This window comes from Pararge aegeria, chromosome 5 (assembly GCF_905163445.1).
Source record: "Pararge aegeria chromosome 5, ilParAegt1.1, whole genome shotgun sequence".
Classification (NCBI taxonomy): domain Eukaryota; kingdom Metazoa; phylum Arthropoda; class Insecta; order Lepidoptera; family Nymphalidae; genus Pararge; species Pararge aegeria.
The window spans coordinates 8,266,744-8,286,478 of NC_053184.1; the positions used below are offsets into that span (position 1 = coordinate 8,266,744).

Sequence of the window (19,735 nt, forward strand, 5' to 3'; positions counted from 1 at the left end):
CGTAACAAGATATTAGTAATTAAAATTATTTTATAAATTTAGCATATTGTAAAAATACATTAACTAAGCGTCGGTAAGGTCATTTCTTACAGGTCAGATCGAATGAGTATTCGAATAATTTCTAATGAACGAAATGTTTAATCACCATCTCAAATAAAAAGACATAAAAAAAATACAGGGAACTGGTACACAAATCTATTTCTCCTCCTCATAAGATCTGTGCATATCTCGCTTCATCCATCGCTCTCTTAAAAGACACTCACTTAGGCCCATTTAACTGTTCTTCGTTTATTAATAGGGAACTCAGTGCTCGGCAACGTGAAAAAATCGTTCATCTGCACTCACTCCAGTAAAGGTAAAATAACATAGCTCCGAAGAGCTTCTTTCATGCTTAGTTTGGTTATGGTTAAGAACCATGAAACAATTGATATCCGTGTTAATTTATTTATATCTGACTAGCTGTTGCCCGCGACTTCGTCTGCGTTTGATTGTGTTTTTTTATGTGGCGTTAAATATAGTTGTAGTTCTAAAAAAAATTAAAGTACTCAGTATAGCTTAGCCTTAAATGAGGGGTTTGCTGCCGTCCGCTGAGGAGTTCTTTTCTCTATCTCCAACCAGATTCAGATCTACACAAAGTTGGCCAAAATTTAACGCATATTATAAAACAATACAAAAATAATTATTTAAATCGGTTAATAATTTGTCGGAGTTATGGTGTAAAATCGTCAAACACTTTCATCCCCTCTCCCAAAGGAACCGAGCTTAATGTCGAGATGAAAAGTATTCTATATTACTTCTAACACTTCCAAGAATATGTGTACAAAGTTTCATGAGGATCGGTTAGTAGTTTTTGCGTGAAAGCGTAACAAACAAACGTACATTGACATTTATAATATTAGTAGGGATAGGGATAGGGATTATCAAAAAAGAAAACGAAGAAAATATAAAGGATGAAACCTTTATATTTTCTTTAATTTTCAGTAAATTTCAACAATTACAAACCAATTGCTGCTGACCAGTCAGCTTGCGATTAGATAATTTTGTCCGGTTCGGTGATCTTAAACCATGGAAATATACTAAATACAGAGGCCCAATAATTGCCTACTAATATTTATTAAAAAAAAACTAATATGGACTGTTAGACAACAACTATGGGCATGACTTGTACAGTAATTAGTCAAGGTATACAATTTATTGTAATAATTAAGTCGATGGAGCAAATAATTATAGTGTTATCCATAAATTTCAAACTCGCCACTTATAGATAAACCACTGCGTAGTAATATAACCCCACATCCTATAGTCCGACTTTCTTTATACCTCCCACGGCGCTAAATATGATTAATTAAATAATCACTGCGCAAAATATTCCTCAGGAATTTTCTTTGTCAAGCTTAGGTTCATATTCTTAATTCGATGAAGAGCATAATAATTTTCGCCATATATCGATCACTTGCAAACTCACCACTTATGTAATACCATGTACCAGTACGTATGTCACGCTTATTTCTGCCGCTGAGCCACATTGCTGCGTTTCGGGTCTGAAGGGCATGGTTGCCGGCAGTGGCGTGACTTGGTTTCTTACCAGGGTAAATTTACAGCAGTAAATTTCATAAAACGGCAAAAATTCTCTTCCTATACGAGTTATATATAAATTTTAGGGTATGCAGTGCTTTCGTGCATGTATGAAGTGCACGCCACTGGTTGCCGGTGTAATTACAGGCACATGAGGCTCATCACCTACGTTTCTCATTGGTGATGAACACAGGGCGGTGAATTGCAGGACGTGCTCCTGGCATGCCCAGTGTGTCGTTGCTGTGTAAGTGTATACGAACATTCCTACATCATGGTTTTTTTTTATAATAATAATTAAGGGACCAAGCAGAATGTTTTCCCGCATCCAATAGTCCAACTTTGTTTATACATCACACGGCACCGCGGCGATATTCGCAGTGCGATTTCGCGCTCGACTGTTCACCCGCATATGACGCGAGCGTCCGCGCTTCCCGCCCCGCTAGCTACGTTCGCTGTCAGATGCCACACTGGGATAAAATTTTGCGTAGTTTTAAATTTTTCACGAACTTTATCTATTGTTTAGTTTGAAATGCTGAATTTAAACGTCTATAATTGAACATTGCATTGGACTGCTTGATGAATCAACGGTATGTGGGGACTGACATCCAAAAGCAAAATTATACAGACTTGATTTTTTTGCATTTTTATATTAATTATAAAAAATAATAATTTTAAATGTCTTAATGGATGAAAGCATGTGAAAGAAGGAATATGAATAGAGTTTTCATACATCAACGGTTTACGAAGTGATTGAGATCCGAAAGTAAAATTTTTTCAAACTTTATCAATTAGTGTTTTTATATTAAGCTTGAAATGCTCTTAATATTTCTAAGCTTGAAGACAAAGGAATGTCTGTATCATATTTCCACGAGAATAACGTGAACTGGTAGTAACTATACTATATTGCTAGTACTTGTATTTTTTAATGAAGTGAACTATAGAAACGTTTAGCTATTATAGTAATTCTAATGCGCAATATTTTATGTAAGTCCACGCAAACTGTCGCCGACTGAGATCGATGGGCCGACCGCAAGTCACCGGTGCAGGGCGGTGCCTGCTTAAATGACTGATTGCCACAAGAAGTTTCCTTTAACTCCTTGTCTATGGAATAGAATAATCCGTTGCTTCCTGCGATATAGATGGCTAAGTAAAAATATACTAAGGCCACCTTTACAAAAAATAAAATACATTGAAACCGGCAGGTAAGTATGAAAAATTTAAAGTTATATTTGCAGTTCAAAAAAACTCTTCTTTTATTTGATTTAATTCATATTACAAAAGAAAACCATTTTGTTTACTATCCTACTATACAAATTATTTAGTGTCGATAACCATCAACCATCATAAATCATTATTTCAAAATCAAATATATATATATATTATATAATTTTTATGTGCCATTAAAATGTCTATAATTTATGTATGATGATTTGGGAATTTCATCGAAGGGCAATTTTGTGGCTAGTGTGGCCTTTATTATATTCAATTGATTAACGTCATTTTGATGCTGTAAGTTACAATACGAGTGGATAGGAAACTAAAATTTTGATTACTAAAAACAGAGTACTTCGTATTTCAAACAGAGCGCTTCAAATGGGGACAGGATTTTAGCTGTCATTTGTTAATCAGTCCAGTGGTAATATTTGAGTTTCATTGTTTTCAGTCTTTGCGTTTCAAGATGGCGTCAGTTTGGTATAGGTTTAAGTATATCATAAAACTACATGTTGATACCTTAAACCAAATATTTGCCTCCTAATAAAATAAAAGTTCTCCAGATTCCAATAATTTAGTAAAAGCAATACTTGCCAAATTTGATAGTATGCGGATTTTACTACTTCGGAGAGTTCTAGTCCATATTCGACTGTTCTCATATCAAAGAAATACCTTAATATTAAGACTATGCTCTTTATTACTCTGTGCTTTTATAGGATTTTCGTAGCCAGTTTCAATTTCAGACAGTTTTCGGTAAGAGAAGCTTCTTAAATTTTCTCAGTAGTAACGCCTTAAATTACATTTAAGGACTTTATTAAGCTTTCTCGGCTATCGAAACTAACCGTTTAATTGTATAAATATACCAGTTTGTTTAAGACGAACACATCTAAGAGATAAAAAGGTAGTGGAAGTAGAAATATTCGTGTTGTTCTCTTAATTATCGCCCCCGACTCGCCACCAAACCAAAAATACAGTCATAAAGTAATATTATTTAGGACGAAATAAAAAAATCAGTTTAGACGCCATGATCGAGAGACACGTCTAATGTCTATAAACAAATCTGTGAATCAGTAGCGTCAGGTGCCGGCAGCCGACGCGGGCCCAAGTGGCGTAAATAATTGATAAATTGCCACTGAGCTCCCCGAAGTGACCCGACCCAAACTTGGAATTTACGACCATTTAATTGTAGCTTAATTCCCGAAGTCTTGCCACTCGTGAAATATAGTTTTGGCGAAGCTATGTTTGGATTTAAGCTCTTGGTATTGTTTATAGTTTTGTGCATAACTTATTATCTTAGAAGCTCGAATATCTACCCAAAATCAAATGATGCAGCTTTCGGAAAGTTGGAACCATAATATCTGTTATCTGATGACTTTGTCTTAAAGCCGACGATAATATAAGAGATCGGAACTACAAGATGTTTTTGGCGGTACATGTTTGTCAGTAGCTTAGTTAGTAGCCGCAGCGAAAGCCTGGCCTGAGCTTTTGTAGAAAATGTAACTTCCCAATTTGACAATTTCCCATCCACCAAGGAGGTCGATGATGTGAAGAATAAAGTTATGCATAAATGTAGTGACAGAGTAAGTGACTTAGTAGAGCGGTTAAGTATTTCCATTTCACTTAAATTTAATTTATTTTAAGTAGTAAGGTCGAAATTCGGCCGTAATTAATTTAAATTAAGATTTTGAACGTCATTAAGGTTTTATTGCCAAAAAATATACTTCTTTAATCATGGATTTTGCCAAGGCTACACTGTCAATTAACCATGAAATAAAAAAAAAAATTAATAAGAGAATATATGCGTTTTTGTGTCAAATATACTATAGTATGTGTAATGTTTTTTTTATTGATATAATGTGTGTTTTATGCGTAATTATAAAAAAAAATTTTTGCATTCCTTCTCTATATAAACTATAAGATTAAGGAAATTTCATACTCTTCCGTCCGCGTAATATTAGCAAAAAGGGTAACAAAGTTTTTCACATATTAATCTGTAGAATTGTTTTTAATATCAAATAGATCACCATCATAACATCGAGCTAGCCTATGCCTTCCCAGAAAGTTCAAGTAATTTTGATAAGTCATTTTGTAGTTTTTAAATTATTATCAATATAACAACACCTACGAGTACGTCCACCTATTTATCGCTGGTCCGATCATCAAGAGAAGGATTTCAAACACTCCTTTTCACGTTATATACAAAAGACTGTCAACAACCAGTGATACACTTTTATTAAATCGACTACCTTATAATATTATTTCTACGAAATGATAAAGTTCAGTGCGCAGGTAATTAATTACTATTCCAAATTCATTAGCGTCACTATTGTCAATATACCGTCGCTAATTTGACTTCGAAATATTTGCTAAGACAAACACTAAGTTAGAAGCGCAACTACTAATCATATTAGCCTTATTAATTACTTCCCCCGCTTTGTTGTTGCCGAATGAAAATGTATGGAACTAAGCTTTAAGTAACTTCGTATTCGAAGGCGCTTCGGGATAAGACTAAATGGAGTTAGTTGTTTATGTGTGTATAGTGAACGTGCTTTGTTAGCGTTATTAATAATAATAGAGTCGGTAAAATCTTTAGAATAGAGATCTTTAGATAGATGTTTACATTAATTACGTATCTCAATATATCTACTTATTTTTTTTTTCCACCATCCTTGACTACAATAGTGATGCAGTTTAAGCTGATAACAGGCATTTTTTTTTTGTCGTGGTGGAAAAGCTTTATGGCTACCTCTGTCCTTTTGGGCAGGTCAGAGGTTCTGTGGGACTCGTTTACCCGAACTAAAAACCACCATGGCATGTCCCTCTCGTTGGCTTTATTGGATGTCCGGGGAAACCGTTGTATACTTCCCAGTAATAACAGGCATACCTATTAGGGTATGGCAGTTATATTAAACTCAGCGGTTTCTTCGCGACATAGTATATATATATATAAACTATATATATAAACTTTGACAATACACACATCGCCATCTAGCCCCAAAGTAAGCGTAGCTTGTGTTACGAGTACTAAGATAGCTGATGAATATTTTTATGAATATAATACACATAAATACTTATAATATACATATAAACACCCAGACACTGAAAAACAATCATGTTCATCACACAAACATTTTCCAGTTGTGGGAATCGAACCCACGGCCTAGGACTCAGAAAGCAGGGTCGCTGCCCACTGCGCCAGTCGGCCGTCAAATAATAGTACTGAAACGCTAAATCGTTTAGCGGCGCGTTTTGGTCGGTAGGGCGGCAACTAGCTCAGATAAAATTCAGAAATTATAGATTCCCAAATTTCGCCTGCCGGGGATCGAACCCGGGACCTCCGGCTTAACATATAGTCGGAAATAGGCTTCAAGCCATCGCTATACTCAGTCTGGTTATTGTCCTACTGAGTACAGGCTCCTTCTTTATGGCAGAAAGAAATATAGAGCCTGGAACATACTCGCTGTACCGATGCAGGTTGAATGTAAAACACGTCTTTTTTGTGAAGATATTATGATTTATAAATAAATAAATAAATAAATATACTACGACAATACACACACTGCCATCTAGTCCCAAAGCAAGCGTAGCTTGTGTTATGGGTACTAAGATAACTGATGAATATTTTTAAACACCCAGACACTGAAAAACATTCATGTTCTTCACACAAACATTTTCCAGTTGTCGGAATCGAACCCACGGCCTTGGACTCAGAAAGCAGGGTCTTGCCAATTTCGGGCTTGCTCTAAATATAAATAAAAATTTATAGGTATAGAATAAATAACTGAATCACGTATGATATTAAATTTGTCGATATCAGATATTCGACATCATAAAATAATTACTCTAGTTAATTGTAACCGTCAGTGTCGGTTATATTGTAATTGGTCGTAATACGCTGTGGTTTAATAACCGCATAGCGCAATTGCAAATACAGCTTTGCATGCGCAATAAAGTTGAGCATAGCTATGGTTTGATTAATTTCACTTTGTCTATGAGAAATTCCGTATATAAGATGCACATTTGGATTTATTAAAAAGAGGTTTAATCAACGGCAAGTTAGCTAAGTTTGATATTATACATTCAGTGGCGTGCATAGACGGTATGCACAGGGTATAAAAAGCCTATCCTTAAGTTTTTATAACTCGTACTGGATTGAAATAACTCATTTTATATCATCTGCATACCCTCTATGCACGCCATCGAATACAGTAAAATATGATAACTAATTAAAAAAAAAACCCTAACAATATTAACAAATTTATTTTTCACTTCGCTTAGCCATCGAAACCGCTAAGGTAAGTCAAATTAACCGATTTTTAGGAGATAGAATTAACAGCTCTCACTACAATGTCATAAAAAAAGATAAACCTGTCTAAAAAGTACAAAATAAAGATTTTTCTTACCAATATTGTTTATTACCTGTAGAGCTTTTTGTAACAGACCTCGTCCGGGGTAGTACTATCGCCATGCTTATTTCTGCCGCCAAGCAGTATTGTTGCAATGCTGTGCTCCGGTCTGAAGGACGTGGTTGCCGGTGTAATTAGAGGCACATGAGGCTTAACACGTACGCCTCAAATTGATGGACACAGGTTGGCATGTTACAGGACGTGCTCCTTGGAAGACTTGTGAAGTGTTGCTCTTTTTATAGGCAATTGTTTTCCACCTACAATCATGAAAAAAAAAGATTTTTTGCAAGGCTCCTGATAACTTTGGTAATTTCATTGGCGCGATATTGTTATTTAAGGGGAAGATATATCAAGGTATTTCAAATTATGGTGTCATTTCAAAACAATCCTGCTTGAAGCGATGGTATTAAAACTATCAATTCAAAACGATTAAATATTTCCAAAACTTACTGCATATGAAACTAATAAATAATTAATTGATCCCAGCGAAGGAATTCGCATACCAGAGCAGAGTGGCCGTCAGATTCGGGGAGCTCGATTGGTATTCAAATGTAATTATGAGTAGTGAACGTTACATTGTAATTGGATATCCCGAAGTGCGGTTTAATAACTGTGCAATGTTTCTGCCTGCACAGAGGCAAGCTTTGACGAATCCAAATTAGTCGTTGATTTGGGACTTTCATAGTCCAAGAGCTTGTTTCAAGTTGACGCATGTTTTTTATTTAATATTATCACCACAAATACAGTCTTGCAAATACAGTTACATATTAAATCAATGATCATCACCAGTGAGTTTTCAAAAACATATGAAATAAATGATCATCACTCTCATAAATTGGTAAACAACTAATATTATAAAGAAGAAAGACTTTTCGTTCGTTTGTATCAAATAAGCTTCTGAACTAGTGGACTGATTATTTTACTAATAGAGGGTTAATCTCCTGAAGTAACATAGGCTCGGTGGAGAACTTTATTTACCTGACTTTCAGTATTAGTTTCACTGGTTCTTGCGAAGCTGTAATTCGAAGACGAATCGGAATGGCCAAAAGCGCGATATGTCACAGCCGCATAGGACTTGGAAAGATAGGAACATCTCAATCTAAGTGCACTTAATTTCCTACGCCACGAATGTGGCTGAGACTTAGACCATGAAAGCAGCTGATCGGGAACATATAGACGCTTTTGAGATGTGGTGCTGGAGGAGAATTCTGTGAATCCCGTTGACGGCACACAAAACTAACGCATCTATATTGAGACTGCTTAAAATTACTAAAAAACTATCAACCAACCGTCTTAAAAGGATTTTCTAGTATTTCGGTCTCATTGCCGGGAGAGATAAAGACAATCTTCAAAATCGTAAAATACATATACAATCGTACATACAATCGATATTCAATGTATGTATGTAAATGTCAAACGATATGTTCAATTAAATTCTTTCCAATCTCGTTTGGTGTCTCATTCTATCTGAAATGGTACTTTTCGGATGGGCGTAAAATAGAGTAGATTAAAAAAAAGAGAAGAGAATTTATATTACGTATGAAAAAGATTTTAATGTTTACTTCAACTTTGCTATTTCTTAATAGCGCCATCTCATTTACAAAAAGGTACACAACCGACTTAAATAAATATATTGTAAACAAACAGGTATAGCACTAGTTACATTTTAATAAACACAAGCAAACATAAAAAAGTGTGTAAGTGCAGCCTTTACGCGAGATTGAAATAAAACTTTTATTATTATTTATTGATGAAAGAGTAAAATGTTCCTGGGACTCCGCCATTTTATTTAATATTAACTTTTTCATTTTATATTCTATTAAAAATTCATTAATATCATTTTCACATTTTATAAAAATTTTCATTTGTTAAAGAGTAGAAATTTGAAGGTTAGAGCAGCACATGTCAATATAACCTTGTCGTTTAATATTTTAGAATGTCGCAATCGTCAGAAAATTTATTAATAATTTATTTTTTACAAAAGTAATAAATAAACAAGTATGTTTAGAGATTTTCAAAAAACTAAGCAATTTAAAATATTTTTTAAAATTGTTGAATTTTCACTTTGCTATTCACAATTGATCCGTTTGAAAATATTGGAAATAAATAATCCTAATTGATTATGATATTTGCCACTAGCTGGCGTATAAGTCAAGAAGAGTGGAGTATATTATGTCATATACTCACGACAAATCGAAATTATTATGTTTAAATAGCAGAAACTACACAGACGTCTGACGTAAGCTAAAACTCACATTTAAGAATCTAAAGGTAGTAACTCGGATTTTTTTCTGACAGAAGTATCTGTCAGAAAAAAATCTGAGTTACTAGTCGCGCCTAAAGCAGTTTTAGTTCAAAAGTCGCGGTCACATACTTATTCATACTTTTAGGTTGACCGCTCCTGGGCTATCACTATCGACTGTATCAGCATTTGATTGATATTAAAATTTAAACCTCCACCGACGGTCACTGATTCGACAAACCGTTTAATAAAGTTCGACGTAATATTTCTATTAAATCGTATGTTATCATTTTCGCAATTAACTCGAATTGATTCACTTATTTTATTTCATTCGATCAGCCACTTTAAATCGGCATATGCTCAAATATATTAACCTTTATAATAATTATGTTAAAGTAAATACTAAGTGAACTGCCTCGTTGATCTAGTGGTTAACATGTTTAACAACGGATCACGAGGTCCTGGGTTCGAATCCCGGGTCGGGCCAAAAATTATAAGTAAGATGTTTTGTATTTTCCATTTGCGAATTTACAGTACCAGGTCGACCCCCGTGCCTGGGAGGGCACGCAAAGCCGTCGGTCCTGCTTATTATCACTTACTTGTGCTAATTGTCCTTAAAGCCCACCAACCCGCATTGGAGCAGTGTGGTGGGTAAGGCCACTCTCCTATTACAGGCGAGACCTTCGTCGTTAGTAGGCTGAACATTATGAAATACTAATACCCGTTTCACTAAAACTAGGCATCGCTTAAAACGAATGCCTAATGATTTATGGCTATAGAAAAAAACGTTTCACCAACTTCTAGGTGACAACTATTGGTTGACGGTTGATGTATGAAGGACCGATGTTTTTATGTTCTTAGCACAAAAACTTATCCAAGGTATTGTTTTGTTAGGTATGTACCAAAATGAATGCAATGTACTAGGTACATTAAATAAATAAATTCGTTTTCTGACCTCCCTGGCGCAGCGGGGAGCGCTGTGGCTTTAAGTAGGAGGTCCCGGGTTCTATCCGGCAGGTGCAACTTGGTAATTAATTGTACAAAATATTATTTCTGAATCTTCTCTGGTCTGACCTGGTGAGAGGCTTCGGCCGTGGCCAATTACTACCCTACCGACAAGGACTAGCCGCTAAGCGAATTGGCGTTCCGGTAGATACTGATTAGGGTTATGGATTTAACATAACTGCTATATCCCCAACAGTTAGCCCGTTACCATCTTATACTGCATCATCACTAACCTGCAAGTGAGATCAAAGTAAAGGGCTAACATGTAATGGAAAAGCAAAGAAACAATACAAAATTGATTGCCAAATTAAAAAATGGAATAAACTTACGTCAAGAATACTTTACCAAAGATAAGCAAAATTAAAGTATATTACGTACTGTATAATTTTATTATTATACTAGTCAAGCCTTCGATAGCTCAGTTGGTAGAGCGGTGGACTGTAGCTGGTTCAATAGTCATCCATAGGTCGCTGGTTCAAATCCGGCTCGAAGGATTTTTTTTAAATCATTAATGCTCTAAAATATCGATAAAGATTACAATAAATATGATGGTAGCTTAATAAATCAATAAAATAAAATGACAAATAGCACTGCTAAATAAAATACATTATGCGTTTTACTGAGAACGGCCTTACATCGAACAACCTATGTTGTATATGTCAAGTATCTTTATCAATCACACATATACATAAATATCTTACTATCATACAGGACATTTTTAGTATGTTTCTTTTAATATGTTTAAAAATAAAAAACTTACTTACTAAAAAGAGATGTTCAATAATTAAGAATATTACCTATTCTTTATTATTTTTGAAAGATACTTTGCACTAAAATGTAACATAATGATTGTCTAAAAATATTAAAACCAGAAAAAAGTATTGTAATTTCAAAGTATTGTTTTTGTATTGCCATTCTTCAAAGGTGTCATCAATGAGAATACAAACACTACAACGCAGGCATAGCAGATAGTATTCAATATATTAAACAATTAATATCTACCAAGCTTTCAGAAACAGTTAAGAAGTTTGGATCTGTAAGCGACGGGCCGTCATCTGCCGAGGCGCCTTTTATATGAAACGTTGAAACAACGAGGAGGCGTCGAAGCTCACTTAAGCCTTGTGTTCCCTAATTCCTTAGATGAATACTGCTCGCTATGTGTACACTGCTTCCTACAATAAAAAACATATTTTTCAATCAATAATTATAATGATATAATAATAAAAACGATAATTACTAAATATTATAATAAATAATTAATACGAAAGTTTAGCACATGGAATTTCTTTTGAACTTCAAAACTCTTTTACATCCTTTCTGAATAAAATTATATGCGTTATACAATATCTTAGCCATCTATCGGTTGATCTACTGGTACTGAAGATGTTTATACTCAGCGGTAACATCAGTCAGTTAGGAGTTATCTCAGTTATTTAACTTTGCACAACTTCGTTGTTTAATAATTAACGAATTTACATAAAAGTAATAAAACTAATATCCCCTCAGTAATATTCGTGACAAAATGTTTTTCCTTTACAAATTATCAATAACCTAAATAAAAAAGAGGAAAACATACAACATTAAGTTCATATGGTATCTCGGCATTGCATAAATAATAAACAAAAAATAATAACCCCAATTTCTTCATTTGATATTGGGATTTGGAAATGTAAAATTTTATCTTAATTATATATTTATAAATTTATAAACCAGTTGGAATACGTAAATCAGAGAAAATAATACCTAGTTAAAACTTGAATTAATAATGCAAGAATAAAACGTGCATGAACAAAAATAAATATAGTTTATTTATTATTGAATACTTTGAATTTGGAACGTGAAGATTGAAAACCTACATTTATGTTTAAGCTGTTTGATTTTTCGATTATTTTTTGTTTTATTAATAAACGTAACCGAGAGTGTACGTACATCATAAGAGCCCCGTATTGTCTTGACGCCATCAGTCACTAGGAGCGAATCTGCGAAAATTGTAACAATACAGGATTAGCAGTTGACGCCTTTATAAATATTCATTTCAGGAGTATTAAATTTGAGGGCCGTTTTGGAGTTTTGTTTTGTTTACGCGACAGATGTGTTGACTCCTCCCGAGATATGATTTAAATGTAGATACAATTTCTGAAGTTCACAGACCGATTAATTAAAATTAAACGCCCTCTTAACAATCAAATATTTTTGTGTCGTGTCATATTATTATCACTAGCTGACCCGTGCAACTTCGTCTGCACCAAATCGGTTATTACCGGAAAACACAAATAAAATGACATTTTCTAAAAATGAATCCTAGCTAGATCGATTTATCGCCCCCGAAACCCTCTGTATACTAAATTTCATGAAAATCTTTGAAGCCCATCCGGAGATTCCAATTATATACATTATGATTTCAACTCAAATTTAATCTGCATTTATGTTACCCTGGTATTACATAAGGCTTAAACATCCTTAATGCTTAAGTTAGAACGACAGGGCAGATGTTTTTAAAAAAAGGAATTTAATTTGGCATTTATATTTAGTGTATTCTAACTCTGTTAAAATTTGTTTGAATAACCCCAAAGCCGTATAACTTCTTAGGTAGACATAAATAAGTATAAGTATACAGGGGTATTTTTTTCAACATCATAAAGGTTTTAGCTTGCATAGGTTTGTAAAGCCTTATAGGCTAACATGATTAAGCACCATATAAGGCTTTTGTTAACTGAGGCTGCGAGTTGGCAGTCAATGAAGCCCACTACTATCCATAGTGAGGTAGCGGAGCGCACTATCGCGGTATCTTCACGCTCGGTCGAGTGGAAGCCTTCTGCTTCATCACACCTGCTCATCCAATATCAATACGCACTCCGCGAGACTTTGCTCGTTAAAAGGCTGGTATCAAGACTACTTGAACCAATCTTCTTATATATTATTCTTGTAATAGAACATCTGTCTATATAAATTACTGTCGCGACTTCGTTCGCGTTCACTTTTTTTTACAAATTTTGCGGGAACTATCAGGTTTCCCGGGGATTTTTTGTCGATTATAAATATAAGTATATTATTTGATAAATAGTATTTTAATCATGATATACACAATTTTTATTTATCATCAAAATTTTGCTACTTTTGGATACGTAGGTGATTGCTATTTACGCAAAGTTTTCAAGTTATTTTTTAATAGTTTACAGCCTTTGATACTTTCTGATAACCTGGGTTACTAGCAGTAAAAGATGGTTAAAATTGGACCAGTAGTTTCGTAACCTATTCGGTAAAAATAAACAAAAAATATTTCCTCTTTATTATATTAGTATAGATATTATATTGTATTCTTCGGTAAGTGCATTACTTAAGACCGGCTGGAATGATTTTGCTGATTATTTATAATAAGAACCACTAGTCCGAATGTTAAGATTTTTAAAAGGAATAATAATTAAAAATTATGGAAATTACTTATGAATATTATCTAAGAAGTAACTACAAGTCAGAAAAATACTCTTAACCAAATGTATGCCTTATTGCGGGATATTTGCACTGGTCCATTGAGAATTTCCGTACAACCAACGGGACGATTATCAAATTACCTTTTTTTTAGCTATGTTACTCGATATTCATTAACTCCGTCGTATTCTAATCCAGTTTTTTTTTTATTTATTTGACTGAGTGTGCCGTCTATTTGGTCAATGTATTGAAGTGAAACTTGTAATGTGACTTACAACAAGGTTGCGTTGAACGTTTAACGCTACCATTGATCGGGTGATATTATCAGACAGGGTGTCATATTTTGACTATGTAATTCAATACAGCTGTGGCCAACGTCCATACCATGTTGAATACACCGGTTCTCGTCCGATCACCGAAGTTAAGCAACATCGGGCGCGGTCAGTACTTGGATGGGTGACCGCCTGGGAACACCGCGTGATGTTGGCCTTTTTTTGCATTATTTTGAATAGAATCTAAAATAATAAGGAAGTAAATTTTATGGCTTATTTACCTTGCGTTAAATAAAATTAATAACGAATAATAAAGTCAACTTGGTGCGTATTTTTTGGTCAATATTTTGCTTGCAGATTCTTGGCAAAAGCTTTAGAGCAGACAGAGTGTGAGATTTTCTACTTATCATGTCAAAGTTAACTACAAAACTTTTTTATTTATTGGTATTTCCCTAAGCACACAAATATTGTACAATAAGTTATTTGTTCAATTTGCTTCTTACTTTACTCTTATTTTAGTCGTATGACATTTCTTTCCATTTAAAAGTAAGTGTAATGATGCTGAACATCTCGCACGTATTCTTAGTAGGATGGAAAGACAATTTTTAGTATTGTATAGGTACCAATAAAGGGTACGCAAAATTGATACAAATGGAAAACTTAAATATCTACATAAAATATCATGACTATTCAATGTGACTCGTAAATTGTTCAAAGTATTGTTTACAAATAATTAATAGTCGAATACAATTGCGACTGTTGATATTGGCATAATAAATGCTTTGCCATATCCACATAAATGAATACTATTGCACTATAACCATTCAAATAATCAATCTAAAATAGACTTTACCGATTTGTATGTAAAGTTTAAAATTGCATCGGGTAGTTTTATAAATCGAGGTTATCGTTTCGAATGGTCGTATATGGGGAATTTAAAAGCGTATTAATTTTATTCATTGGGAAATAGAGAATATATTGGCTTGGATTAGTTTAACGATTTCACCAATTTTCATAAAGCTTAACTATACCGAGAGTTATTTAATACTGAACTTTGTTGCTACGATTTAAGGTTCAATATATTTTCAGGGATTATTTGCACGGTTGCATACGAAGTGATACGGGTGGCGGACGTAGCGCAACGCGTGCCCGTGAATAATTCGTCTGTCGACTCTAGAGCGATTAACGTCCAACGTCAGTCGATCGGCCATTTTTACGAGTTTACCGCCTCTCAATGACCAAAAATTACCAAAATTAAAATAAGCTTCAATAACTAAAGAACGTGTTTTGGAATAAATCAATCTCTTTTTTAATCGGCTCCAAACTTTATTGAAAGAACAGTGTACTGTATGCAGTATTGTCCTAACTGAAGACTTTAGAAGTTCAGAAAACGGTCCCTATCTGCAGTACCGGCTGTTTTAGTTTATAAAGCATCCCGTAGGAACAGTTTTTTTAAGAGATGTGTCATGTGTGGCAGTAGCAGCAGTAAAAAATAGTCGATTGCAATGGATAAGCAATCTTATTTAACTGGAGTCTGTAAATGGATAGGACCAACTTTGGAGGTTTGAAGGAGAATTTAGTTTACGTCGGTGGAAACTTTCATTTTATAATATTAATGGACGGACCAAGCAAAAGGCCCAGATGTATGTGAAAAATCAGTTTTCGAAATAAAAAAGATTTTTTTCAGCTAAGCGTTAATAATATGGTAAATGTGAATGTGTGTCTGTTTGTTACCTATGTTCGGCTAAACCATTGCAGCGATCCCGATTGAATTTGGGACACCGATAACTTGCACCCTGAAACCGAACCTAGGACATTTAAAAAAAATCCGGTTGCTATCAAACGCCTTATAACCCTACCTAAGGCTTAACCAACCTAAGACCTAGCTATAATGTTCCATAGAGATTGCTTTCATTCCACCTCTCTTATGAGAGGATCCCTTAATTAGGGACGCATGAGGCTAGAACCTACGCCTCAGGTTTAAATTTAATTTCAAAATATGAAACAAAAACAGCTGCAGCAATGAATTAATGAATGAAGGAATTAATGATTGAATGTTTGAATGATTGAATGAATGAATGAATTAATTAATTAATGAATTAATGAATAATCAAATGAATGAATAAATTAATTAATAAATGATACAATGAATGAATGAATGAATGAATGCACTTTTATTGTACACCAAATAAACATATAGAAAAATTTAACAAAAAATATACAATTTGGCGGCCTTATCGCTACATAGCCATCTCTTCCAGGCAACCATAGGCGTAAAACACAGCAATCTTGTGTTTCGTTCCGAAGGTCAAAGTTGCCGGTGTAATTACAGGCACATGAGACTACCTAACGCCTACGCCTTAGTTTGATGGACACAAGGCACTTTACAAACCCTGTTTCTTGCCCTGCAAGTGTTGTTCTTTTTATAGCCGATAGTTTAACAGTCACCATCAGCAGGACCGTCTGATTGGTCCGTCAATAAATACTATAACAAAAAACATTATAACACTCTGACACAAAAATAAAGATCGTAAAGTACAGTCGGCTTCTGTGATGTAATGATAAACGATAGATCACATTATATATATTAATCTAGGTCAAACTAAAAACTATTTAATGAATGCCTTTAGTATAACTTAGTAAATGCTCGTTAGCTGTGCGAGCGCCTGGTAAAACGGTACGAACTTGCAGGAGAAGATTACCACTTTAGTTTCACTCCATTCGCTACGTACGCACTATGCTCGAAATGCTCCATTTCGCGCGCTCTCGTTTCTTAATAATATGATTGCTCAGCACCAACAAATTCACATATTTAATATAAGTTTAGCTAAGTTCCTAAATTATATTCAGACAAATTAACTAATATTTTTGTAATGTACATCTGTAACTGACTTAGTATACGTTTTCGCTAGCTGTAAGTATACTAAGGATATCCCTATCCCTATCCCTATCCCTTTCCCTACTAATATTATAAATGTAAATGTAAGTTTGTTTGTTACGCTTTCACGCAAAAACTACTTATCCGATCCTCATTAAACTTTGTACACATATTCTTGGAAGTGATAACTCCTCAGTGGACAGCAGCAAACCCCTAATTTAAGGCTTAGCTATACTGAATACTTAAAATTTTTAGAACTACAACTAAATTGAATGCTACATCAAAAAACAAAATCAAACGCAGACGAAGTCGCGGGCAATAGCTAGTAAATGAATAACAATAGGTAGTTAGATAGGTACTTCACACACTCAACTATATGAATTTAGTCTATTTTAAACACTGAAGCGGTTATTAATCATAGCCACACCGCAACCCTTAATTAGAAAATCGTTAGACATGGATTAAAGTAGCTAGATGCCAAACGGTAAATCAATGAAGCCTGTCTGGTCAGGTTAATCAAATGTGACCAAAGGGGTAGTACGAGAGCTAGTACAGTCGGGAATAAAATATGTTGAGCTATAATATTTATAATGTGCTATGTGGTACAGTTCAGAACAGTTGTCTCTTCCTGCGGGTGTCGTACGAAGCGACTAAGGGAATTTATCGAAGAGCGGACCAGCTACGTCTGTGCTACTTCTACCATTTACTGCGACCATGTTATTATGGGCAAACTCTACCTATAGGTGCCTTTAGTCCAGCAGTTGACTATAGGCCGTGGACTATGGACTATAGGCTATGGACTATAGTAGATGATGATGTTTATATGGTAATGATGATAAGAGTATAGTTTTACGTAATCAATCTGTCAAAATTGATTACGTAATTTACGTTCATTTTGAGTTCCATTTTTTTAAATAGCTTTTATGTTATGCTAGCTGATACCCGCCCGACTTCTTTCGCGTGGATTAGGGTTTTTATATTCCCGCGGGAACTCTCTTGTTTCTCGGTATAAAAGGTAGCCTATGTTCTATTTGTATGCGCAATAAAGACTTCTTCTTTTCTATTCTTTTCCATGTCCTAGGCTAAAAGCATGCCAAATTTCATCCAAAGCTTTTCAGCCGTTTTTGCGTGATTGAGTGACAAACATCCAAACTTTCTCATTTATAATATTACTAAGATGAAACTACACTCGCACAACTTAAAACTAAAACGATGCAGGTTTCATGAGCACCCATGACACCCCCACAAAAAACTTAGTTTTAACTTAACTTTCTACCTGACTGTGCAACGCAAAAAACCAATATGTTTAACAACATGTTTTATATGTATGTTTGTTACTTAGTGCTGCTCGAGGGGCAAAAAGCGTGGGCCAATTTTGATAATTCTTACGTCAATCGATTAGTCTTGCGAGAGAAATTGAAGACATGAGAGTAATCCAAATTCAATTAGGCAATAAACTACTAAGAAACTTTCTACCCTACTCAATACACATAAAAGTTTGTTTCATCATATCTCACTTTGAATAACTTTTAGGATGTTTTTGTTGATTTTTTGTTGTTGTAGTAGTAGTTGTTTAACAACCATTCTCATTTATAACAAGATATTCTCAGGTATAACGTTTAAATGTATCCCACAAAAACGTGATTGTTTGGGATAAAAGTAGCATATTTTTATTGCCGTGTAGTGAGGGCAGATCGGAATAAAGATCGTCACCACTCATCTTACCGTGGGTATCGTACGAGGTGACTAAGAAAATATAAAAGAGAACGGACAGTACCGTCTTGTGTACTTTTACTAACATCAACTGCAATGCAGCATGGTGATAGTTGACAAACCCAGCCGTTGAGAAAGGCCTTCAAACCAGCTGTGGACTGTTATAGGCAACTGATGATGATTGATGATGTGCATTACCGATATCATCACACAATAGCCTAATACAGTCCACTGCTGGACTAAAGGCCTCTCCCAACGGGAGGACTCGCCTGGGCAGGCGGGTTGGAGACCCTGGTTAAAAAAAATTGTCATTCATATTATTTTTCGCAGCGTTATCGAAGAATAAAGCAACAAAACAACCAGAAAACATCAACATTTGTAATATTAGTGATTATCAGAATCTAAGATTAATTAGTCTACATATAACAAGGATTAAAGTGGATTCCATGCAGTAAATCAATGATGCAAGTCAGTCTGATCAGGTTAATCAAATGTATCCAGTGGTACTTAGTTTAGAAGGTAAGTACAATCATGAACAGAAGCTTCTATTTCTTCTATTATTCAATGTTGTCTATAGTGACTGGAAATAGTAGCAGATTCTCTATAATAAAGCGTATTTAATGTAAGTACCTAAACCGATTTCCAAATAAATGAATAATGTATGTTAAATTTGAATTTGGTTATTTACTTCAATGTTGAGGAATTTATAAAATTTAATTTTTTTAATCATAACAGTAACAGATCTTTGCGCTGCTATTATATAATCTGAATTTGCAATTGACACCTAAAAGCAAACTTTGTCTCACAACGCAAAATGTTTATATTTATGAGTAAAAGCACGAAATCTTCTATTATTATATGTTGTCTATTGTGACTTTAGAAATAGAAGCAGATTCTCTATAATAAAGCGTATTTAATGGAATACTAAACCGATATCCCAATAAATGGATGTAGCGTGATTCTTCTCTATTCCAGAAAGCTGTCTTTGTATGTTAAATATGAA

The 19,735-nt window shown here is 34.4% G+C and overlaps 2 non-coding genes across 2 annotated transcripts; both read left to right on the forward strand.

Annotated features, from left to right (window-relative positions):
• The first annotated feature begins 10,847 nt into the window (after nucleotides 1-10,847).
• Trnay-gua lies at nucleotides 10,848-10,934 on the forward strand. The gene is given in 2 exon segments: nucleotides 10,848-10,884; nucleotides 10,899-10,934. It is a non-coding gene; the product is annotated as a tRNA-Tyr (tRNA).
• Nucleotides 10,935-14,239: 3,305 nt separating this feature from the next.
• LOC120624168 lies at nucleotides 14,240-14,358 on the forward strand. Its single transcript, XR_005658748.1, has one exon. It is a non-coding gene; the product is annotated as a 5S ribosomal RNA (ribosomal RNA).
• The last annotated feature ends 5,377 nt before the right edge of the window (nucleotides 14,359-19,735 follow it).